The sequence below is a fragment of the Labrus mixtus genome, chromosome 12, assembly GCF_963584025.1.
Source record: "Labrus mixtus chromosome 12, fLabMix1.1, whole genome shotgun sequence".
Classification (NCBI taxonomy): domain Eukaryota; kingdom Metazoa; phylum Chordata; class Actinopteri; order Labriformes; family Labridae; genus Labrus; species Labrus mixtus.
Genome location: NC_083623.1, coordinates 30,199,504 through 30,207,003, shown reverse-complemented (window position 1 = coordinate 30,207,003; position 7,500 = coordinate 30,199,504). Strand labels below are relative to the sequence as shown.

General features: G+C 43.1%; 14 non-coding genes and 15 pseudogenes across 14 annotated transcripts in view; all 29 read left to right on the top strand.

Annotated features, from left to right (window-relative positions):
* Window positions 1-99: 99 nt before the first annotated feature.
* On the top strand, window positions 100-218 carry LOC132986166 (5S ribosomal RNA). The gene has a single exon (XR_009675371.1). It is a non-coding gene; the product is annotated as a 5S ribosomal RNA (ribosomal RNA).
* A 123-nt stretch (window positions 219-341) lies between these two features.
* LOC132986308 (5S ribosomal RNA) lies at window positions 342-460 on the top strand. Its single transcript, XR_009675498.1, has one exon. It is a non-coding gene; the product is annotated as a 5S ribosomal RNA (ribosomal RNA).
* Window positions 461-578: 118 nt separating this feature from the next.
* Window positions 579-687, top strand: LOC132985788 (5S ribosomal RNA; annotated as a pseudogene).
* Window positions 688-808: 121 nt separating this feature from the next.
* Window positions 809-927, top strand: LOC132986068 (5S ribosomal RNA). The gene has a single exon (XR_009675280.1). It is a non-coding gene; the product is annotated as a 5S ribosomal RNA (ribosomal RNA).
* A 353-nt stretch (window positions 928-1,280) lies between these two features.
* Window positions 1,281-1,399, top strand: LOC132986175 (5S ribosomal RNA). The gene has a single exon (XR_009675380.1). It is a non-coding gene; the product is annotated as a 5S ribosomal RNA (ribosomal RNA).
* A 121-nt stretch (window positions 1,400-1,520) lies between these two features.
* On the top strand, window positions 1,521-1,629 carry LOC132985802 (5S ribosomal RNA; annotated as a pseudogene).
* Window positions 1,630-1,752: 123 nt separating this feature from the next.
* LOC132985602 (5S ribosomal RNA) lies at window positions 1,753-1,872 on the top strand (annotated as a pseudogene).
* Window positions 1,873-1,994: 122 nt separating this feature from the next.
* Window positions 1,995-2,114, top strand: LOC132985610 (5S ribosomal RNA; annotated as a pseudogene).
* Window positions 2,115-2,237: 123 nt separating this feature from the next.
* On the top strand, window positions 2,238-2,346 carry LOC132985785 (5S ribosomal RNA; annotated as a pseudogene).
* A 122-nt stretch (window positions 2,347-2,468) lies between these two features.
* LOC132985984 (5S ribosomal RNA) lies at window positions 2,469-2,587 on the top strand. The gene has a single exon (XR_009675202.1). It is a non-coding gene; the product is annotated as a 5S ribosomal RNA (ribosomal RNA).
* Window positions 2,588-2,941: 354 nt separating this feature from the next.
* LOC132986005 (5S ribosomal RNA) lies at window positions 2,942-3,060 on the top strand. The gene has a single exon (XR_009675221.1). It is a non-coding gene; the product is annotated as a 5S ribosomal RNA (ribosomal RNA).
* A 123-nt stretch (window positions 3,061-3,183) lies between these two features.
* LOC132986328 (5S ribosomal RNA) lies at window positions 3,184-3,302 on the top strand. The gene has a single exon (XR_009675516.1). It is a non-coding gene; the product is annotated as a 5S ribosomal RNA (ribosomal RNA).
* Window positions 3,303-3,424: 122 nt separating this feature from the next.
* LOC132985714 (5S ribosomal RNA) lies at window positions 3,425-3,543 on the top strand. Its single transcript, XR_009675076.1, has one exon. It is a non-coding gene; the product is annotated as a 5S ribosomal RNA (ribosomal RNA).
* A 122-nt stretch (window positions 3,544-3,665) lies between these two features.
* On the top strand, window positions 3,666-3,784 carry LOC132986350 (5S ribosomal RNA; annotated as a pseudogene).
* A 354-nt stretch (window positions 3,785-4,138) lies between these two features.
* LOC132985671 (5S ribosomal RNA) lies at window positions 4,139-4,258 on the top strand (annotated as a pseudogene).
* A 122-nt stretch (window positions 4,259-4,380) lies between these two features.
* LOC132985523 (5S ribosomal RNA) lies at window positions 4,381-4,500 on the top strand (annotated as a pseudogene).
* Window positions 4,501-4,623: 123 nt separating this feature from the next.
* On the top strand, window positions 4,624-4,732 carry LOC132985636 (5S ribosomal RNA; annotated as a pseudogene).
* A 122-nt stretch (window positions 4,733-4,854) lies between these two features.
* On the top strand, window positions 4,855-4,973 carry LOC132986349 (5S ribosomal RNA; annotated as a pseudogene).
* Window positions 4,974-5,095: 122 nt separating this feature from the next.
* Window positions 5,096-5,214, top strand: LOC132986253 (5S ribosomal RNA). Its single transcript, XR_009675447.1, has one exon. It is a non-coding gene; the product is annotated as a 5S ribosomal RNA (ribosomal RNA).
* Window positions 5,215-5,337: 123 nt separating this feature from the next.
* LOC132986216 (5S ribosomal RNA) lies at window positions 5,338-5,456 on the top strand. The gene has a single exon (XR_009675418.1). It is a non-coding gene; the product is annotated as a 5S ribosomal RNA (ribosomal RNA).
* Window positions 5,457-5,577: 121 nt separating this feature from the next.
* LOC132985702 (5S ribosomal RNA) lies at window positions 5,578-5,696 on the top strand. The gene has a single exon (XR_009675075.1). It is a non-coding gene; the product is annotated as a 5S ribosomal RNA (ribosomal RNA).
* A 123-nt stretch (window positions 5,697-5,819) lies between these two features.
* On the top strand, window positions 5,820-5,938 carry LOC132985906 (5S ribosomal RNA). The gene has a single exon (XR_009675129.1). It is a non-coding gene; the product is annotated as a 5S ribosomal RNA (ribosomal RNA).
* A 121-nt stretch (window positions 5,939-6,059) lies between these two features.
* Window positions 6,060-6,178, top strand: LOC132985691 (5S ribosomal RNA). The gene has a single exon (XR_009675074.1). It is a non-coding gene; the product is annotated as a 5S ribosomal RNA (ribosomal RNA).
* A 122-nt stretch (window positions 6,179-6,300) lies between these two features.
* On the top strand, window positions 6,301-6,419 carry LOC132986348 (5S ribosomal RNA; annotated as a pseudogene).
* Window positions 6,420-6,540: 121 nt separating this feature from the next.
* On the top strand, window positions 6,541-6,649 carry LOC132985681 (5S ribosomal RNA; annotated as a pseudogene).
* A 123-nt stretch (window positions 6,650-6,772) lies between these two features.
* On the top strand, window positions 6,773-6,892 carry LOC132985598 (5S ribosomal RNA; annotated as a pseudogene).
* Window positions 6,893-7,014: 122 nt separating this feature from the next.
* On the top strand, window positions 7,015-7,134 carry LOC132985522 (5S ribosomal RNA; annotated as a pseudogene).
* Window positions 7,135-7,257: 123 nt separating this feature from the next.
* Window positions 7,258-7,366, top strand: LOC132985530 (5S ribosomal RNA; annotated as a pseudogene).
* A 122-nt stretch (window positions 7,367-7,488) lies between these two features.
* Window positions 7,489-7,500, top strand: part of LOC132985680 (5S ribosomal RNA) — a 119-nt gene continuing 107 nt past the window's right edge. The window contains exon 1 of the ribosomal RNA XR_009675073.1: window positions 7,489-7,500. This exon is cut by the window's right edge and continues 107 nt beyond it. This is a non-coding gene — a ribosomal RNA (5S ribosomal RNA).

Genomic DNA, 7,500 nt, shown 5'->3' with positions numbered 1-7,500 from the left:
TTTTTTTTTATCATATAGAGACATATTCACATGTCCAAAAATTCAGCCAGAATCAAGGAAATGACATCTTTAAAAGGCCCCTTTCTGCATACAATAATGACTTATGGCCATACCACCCTGAACACGCCCGATCTCGTCCGATCTCGGAAGCTAAGCAGGGTCGGGCCTGGTTAGTACTTGGATGGGAGACCGCCTGGGAATACCAGACGCTGTAAGCTTTTTTTATTTTTTTGATCATATGTTTTTTTTTTATCATAGAGAGACATATTCACATGTCCAAAAATTCAGCCAGAATCAAGGGCATGACATCTTTAAAAGGCCCCTGTCTGCAGACAATAATGGCTTACGGCCATACCACACTGAACACGCCCGATCTCGTTCGATCTCAGAAGCTAAGCAGGGTCGGGCCTGGTTAGTACTTGGATGGGAGGCCGCCTGGGAATACCAGGTGCTGTAACTTTTTCATTTTTTTGATCTTGTTTTTTTTTATCATATAGAGACATATTCACATGTCCAAAAATTCAGCCAGAATCAAGGGCATGATATCTTTAAAAGGCCCCTTTCTGCACACAATAATGCCTTACGTCCATACCACCCTGAACACGCCCGATCTCAGAAGCAAAGCAGGGTCGGGCCTGGTTAATACTTGGATGGGAGACCGCCTAGGAATACCAGGTGCTGTAAGCTTTTTCATTTTTTTGATCATATGTTTTTTTTTATCATAGAGAGACATATTCACATGTCCAAAAATTCAGCCAGAATCAAGGGCATGACATCTTTAAAAGGCCCCTGTCTGCACACAATAATGGCTTACGGCCATACCACCCTGAACACGCCTGATCTCGTCCGATCTCGGAAGCTAAGCAGGGTAGGACCTGTTTAGTACTTGGATGGGAGACCGCCTGGGAATACCAGGTGCTGTAAGTTTTTTCATTTTTTTGATCATATGTTTTTTTTTGATCATATAGAGACATATTCACATGTCCAAAAATTCAGCCAGAATCAAGGGCATGACATCTTTAAAAGGCACCTTTCTGCACACAATAATGGATTAAGGACATACCACCCTGAACTTGTCCGATCTCGGAAGCTAAGCAGCATCTGGCCTGGTTAGTACTTGGATGGGAGACCGCCTGGGAATACCAGGTGCTGTAAGCTTTTTCATTTTTTTGATCATATGTTTTTTTTTTATCATATAGAGACATATTCACATGTCCAAAAATTTAGCCAGAATCAAGGGCATGACATCTTTAAAAGGCCCCTTTCTGCACACAATAATGGCTTACGGCCATACCACCCTGAACACGCCCGATCTCGTCCGATCTCGGAAGCTATGCAGGGTCGGACCTGGTTAGTACTTGAATGGGAGACTGCCTGGGAATACCAGGTGCTGTAAGCTTTTTCATTTTTTTGATCATATGTTTTTTTTTATCATATAGAGACATATTCACATGTCCAAAAATTCAGCCAGAATCAAGGGCATGACATCTTTAAAAGGCCCCTTTCTGCATACAATAATGGCTTAAGGACATACCACCCTGAACTCGTCCGATCTCAGAAGCTAAGCAGGGTCGGGCCTGGTTAGTACTTGGATGGGAGACCGCCTGGGAATACCAGGTGCTGTAATCTTTTTAATTTTTTTTGATCATATGATTTTTTTTTATCATATAGAGACATATTCACATGTCCAAAAATTCAACCAGAATCAAGGGCATGACATCTTTAAAAGGCCCCTTTCTGCACACAATAATGGCTTACGGTCATACCACCCTGAACTCGTCCGATCTCGTCCGATCTCGGAAACTAAGCAGGGTCGTGCCTGGTTAGTACTTGGATGGGAGACCGCCTGTGGAATACCAGATGCTGTAAGCTGTTTCATTTTTTTGATCATGTGTTTTTTTTTTATCATAGAGAGACATATTCACATGTCCAAAAATTCAGCCAGAATCAGGGGCATGACATCTTTAAAAGGCCCCTGTCTGCACACAATAATGGCTTACGGCCATACCACCCTGAACACGCCCGATCTCGTCCGATCTCGGAAGCTAAGCAGGGTCGTGCCTGGTTAGTACTTGGATGGGAGACAGCCTGTGGAATACCAAATGCTGTAAGCTGTTTCATTTTTTTGATCATATGTTTTTTTTTTTATCATATAGAGACATATTCACATGTCCAAAAATTCAGCCAGAATCAAGGGCATGACATCTTTAAAAGGCCCCTTTCTGCACACAATAATGGCTTACGGCCAAACCACCCTGAACTCGTCCGATCTTGGAAGCTAAGCAGGGTCGGGCCTGGTTAGTACTTGGATGGGAGACCGCCTGGGAATACCAGACGCTGTATGCTTTTTTTATTTTTTTGATCATATGTTTTTTTTTATCATAGAGAGACATATTCACATGTCCAAAAATTCAGCCAGAATCAAGGGCATGACATCTTTAAAAGGCCCCTGTCTGCACACAATAATGGCTTACGGCCATACCACCCTGAACACGCCTGATCTCGTCCGATCTCGGAAGCTAAGCAGGGTAGGACCTGGTTAGTACTTGGATGGGAGACCGCCTGGGAATACCAGGTGCTGTAAGTTTTTTCATTTTTTTGATCATATGTTTTTTTTTGATCATATAGAGACATATTCACATGTCCAAAAATTCAGCCAGAATCAAGGGCATGACATCTTTAAAAGGCACCTTTCTGCACACAATAATGGATTAAGGACATACCACCCTGAACTTGTCCGATCTCGGAAGCTAAGCAGCGTCTGGCCTGGTTAGTACTTGGATGGGAGACCGCCTGGGAATACCAGGTGCTGTAAGCTTTTTCATTTTTTTTGATCATATGTTCTTTTTTTATCATATAGAGACATATTCACATGTCCAAAAATTCAGCCAGAATCAAGGGCATGAGATCTTTAAAAGGTCCCTGTCTGCACACAAGAACAGCTTACGTCCATACCACCCTGAACACGCCTGATCTCGTCCGATCTCGGAAGCTAAGCAGGGTCGGGCCTGGTTAGTACTTGGATGGGAGACCGCCTGGGAATACCAGGTGCTGTAAGCTTTTTCATTTTTTTGATCATATGTTTTTTTTTTTATCATATAGAGACATATTCACATGTCCAAAAATTTTGCCAGAATCAAGGGCATAACATCTTTAAAAGGCCCCTGTCTGCACACAATAATGGCTTACAGCCATACCACCCTTAACACGCCCGATCTCGTCCCATCTCGGAAGCTATGCAGGGTCGGACCTGGTTAGTACTTGGATGGGAGACCGCCTGGGAATACCAGGTGCTGTAAGCGTTTTCATTTTTTTGATCATATGTTTTTATTTTATCATATAGAGACATATTCACATGTCCAAAAATTCAGCCAGAATCAAGGGCATGACATCTTTAAAAGGCCCCTGTCTGCACACAATAATGGCTTATGGCCATACCACCCTGAACACGCCTGATCTCGTCCGATCTCGGAAGCTAAGCAGGGTAGGGCCTGGTTAGTACTTGGATGGGAGACCACCTGGGAATACCAGGTGCTGTAAGCTTTTTCATTTTTTTGATCATATGTTTTTTTTTTATCATATAGAGACATATTCACATGTCCAAAAATTCAGCCAGAATCAAGGGCATGACATCTTTAAAAGGCCCCTTTCTGCACACAATAACGGCTTACGGCCATACCACCCTTAACACGCCCGATCTCGTCCGATCTCGGAAACTAAGTAGGGTCGTGCCTGGTTAGTACTTGGATGGGAGACCGCCTGGGAATACCAGACGCTGTAAGCTTTTTCATTTTTTTGATCATATGTTTTTTTTTTATCATATAGAGACATATTCACATGTCCAAAAATTTAGCCAGAATCAAGGGCATGACATCTTTAAAAGGCCCCTTTCTGCACACAATAATGGCTTAAGTACATACCACCCTGAACTCGTCCAATCTCGGAAGCTAAGCAGGGTCGGGCTTGGTTAGTACTTGGATGGTAGACCGCCTGGGAATACCAGGTGCTGTAATCTTTTTAATTTTTTTTGATCACATGATTTTTTTTTATCATATAGAGACATATTCACATGTCCAAAAATTCAACCAGAATCAAGGGCATGACATCTTTAAAAGGCCCCTTTCTGCACACAATAATGGCTTACGGTCATACCACCCTGAACTCGTCCGATCTCGTCCGATCTCGGAAACTAAGCAGGGTCGTGCCTGGTTAGTACTTGGATGGGAGACTGCCTGTGGAATACCAGATGCTGTAAGCTGTTTCATTTTTTTGATCATGTGTTTTTTTTTTATCATAGAGAGACATATTCACATGTCCAAAAATTCAGCCAGAATCAGGGGCATGACATCTTTAAAAGGCCCCTGTCTGCACACAATAATGGCTTACGGCCATACCACCCTGAACACGCCCGATCTCGTCCGATCTCGGAAGCTAAGCAGGGTCGGGCCTGGTTAGTACTTGGATGGGAGACAGCCTGTGGAATACCAAATGCTGTAAGCTGTTTCATTTTTTTGATCATATGTTTTTTTTTTTATCATATAGAGACATATTCACATGTCCAAAAATTCAGCCAGAATCAAGGGCATGACATCTTTAAAAGGCCCCTTTCTGCACACAATAATGGCTTACGGCCAAACCACCCTGAACTCGTCTGATCTTGGAAGCTAAGCAGGGTAGGGCCTGGTTAGTACTTGGATGGGAGACCACCTGGGAATACCAGGTGCTGTAAGCTTTTTCATTTTTTTGATCATATGTTTTTTTTTTATCATATAGAGACATATTCACATGTCCAAAAATTCAGCCAGAATCAAGGGAATGACATGTTTAAAAGGCCCCTTTCTGCACACAATAACAGCTTACGGCCATACCACCCTTAACACGCCCGATCTCGTCCGATCTCGGAAACTAAGTAGGGTCGTGCCTGGTTAGTACTTGGATGGGAGACCGCCTGGGAATACCAGACGCTGTAAGCTTTTTCATTTTTTTGATCATATGTTTTTTTTTTATCATATAGAGACATATTCACATGTCTAAAAATTTAGCCAGAATCAAGGGCATGACATCTTTAAAAGGCCCCTTTCTGCACACAATAATGGCTTAAGGCCATACCACCCTGAACACGTCCGATCTCGTCAGATCTCGGAAGCTATGCAGGGTCGGACCTGGTTAGTACTTGGATGGGAGACCGCCTGGGAATACCAGGTGCTGTAAGCTTTTTCATTTTTTTGATCATATGTTTTTTTTTTTATCATATAGAGACATATTCACATGTCCACAAATTCAGCCAGAATCAAGGGCATGACATCTTTAAAAGGCCCCTGTCTGCACACAATAATGGCTTACGGCCATACCACCCTGAACACGCCCGATCTCGTCAGATCTCGGAAGCTAAGCAGGGTCGGGCCTGGTTAGTACTTGGATGGGAGACCACCTGGGAATACCAGGTGCTGTAAGCGTTTTCATTTTTTTGATCATATGTTTTTTTTTATCATATAGAGACATATTCACATGTCCAAAAATTCAGCCAGAATCAAGGGCATGACATCTTTAAAAGGCCCCTGTCTGCACACAATAATGGCTTATGGCCATACCACCCTGAACACGCCTGATCTCGTCCGATCTCGGAAGCTAAGCAGGGTAGGGCCTGGTTAGTACTTGGATGGGAGACCACCTGGGAATACCAGGTGCTGTAAGCTTTTTCATTTTTTTGATCATATGTTTTTTTTTTTATCATATAGAGACATATTCACATGTCCACAAATTCAGCCAGAATCAAGGGCATGACATCTTTAAAAGGCCCCTGTCTGCACACAATAATGGCTTACGGCCATACCACCCTGAACACGCCCGATCTCGTCCGATCTCGGAAGCTAAGCAGGGTCGGGCCTGGTTAGTACTTGGATGGGAGACCACCTGGGAATACCAGGTGCTGTAAGCATTTTCATTTTTTTGATCATATGTTTTTTTTTATCATATAGAGACATATTCACATGTCCAAAAATTCAGCCAGAATCAAGGGCATGACATCTTTAAAAGGCCCCTGTCTGCACACAATAATGGCTTATGGCCATACCACCCTGAACACGCCTGATCTCGTCCGATCTCGGAAGCTAAGCAGGGTAGGGCCTGGTTAGTACTTGGATGGGAGACCACCTGGGAATACCAGGTGCTGTAAGCTTTTTCAATTTTTTCATCATATGTTTTTTTTTTATCATATAGAGACATATTCACATGTCCAAAAATTCAGCCAGAATCAAGGGCATGACATCTTTAAAAGGCCCCTTTCTGCACACAATAACGGCTTACGGCCATACCACCCTTAACACGCCCGATCTCGTCCGATCTCGGAAACTAAGTAGGGTCGTGCCTGGTTAGTACTTGGATGGGAGACCGCCTGGGAATACCAGACGCTGTAAGCTTTTTCATTTTTTTGATCATATGTTTTTTTTTATCATATAGAGACATATTCACATGTCCAAAAATTTAGCCAGAATCAAGGGCATGACATCTTTAAAAGGCCCCTTTCTGCACACAATAATGGCTTAAGGACATACCACCCTGAACTCGTCCGATCTCGGAAGCTAAGCAGGGTCGGGCCTGGTTAGTACTTGGATGGGAGACCGCCTGGGAATACCAGGTGCTGTAAGCTTTTTAATTTTTTTTGATCACATGGTTTTTTTTTATCATATAGAGACATATTCACATGTCCAAAAATTCAACCAGAATCAAGGGCATTACATCTTTAAAAGGCCCCTTTCTGCACACAATAATGGCTTACGGTCATACCACCCTGAACTCGTCCGATCTCGTCCGATCTCGGAAACTAAGCAGGGTCGTGCCTGGTTAGTACTTGGATGGGAGACCGCCTGTGGAATACCAGATACTGTAAGCTGTTTCATTTTTTTGATCATGTGTTTTTTTTTTATCATAGAGAGACATATTCACATGTCCAAAAATTCAGCCAGAATCAGGGGCATGACATCTTTAAAAGGCCCCTGTCTGCACACAATAATGGCTTACGGCCATACCACCCTGAACACGCCCGATCTCGTCCGATCTCGGAAGCTAAGCAGGGTCGGGCCTGGTTAGTACTTGGATGGGAGACAGCCTGTGGAATACCAAATGCTGTAAGCTGTTTCATTTTTTTGATCATATGTTTTTTTTTTTATCATATAGAGACATATTCACATGTCCAAAAATTCAGCCAGAATCAAGGGCATGACATCTTTAAAAGGCCCCTTTCTGCACACAATAATGGCTTACGGCCAAACCACCCTGAACTCGTCCGATCTCGGAAGCTAAGCAGGGTAGGGCCTGGTTAGTACTTGGATGGGAGACCACCTGGGAATACCAGGTGCTGTAAGCTTTTTCATTTTTTTGATCATATGTTTTTTTTTTATCATATAGAGACATATTCACATGTCCAAAAATTCAGCCAGAATCAAGGGCATGACATCTTTAAAAGGCCCCTGTCTGCACACAATAATGGCTTATGGCCAT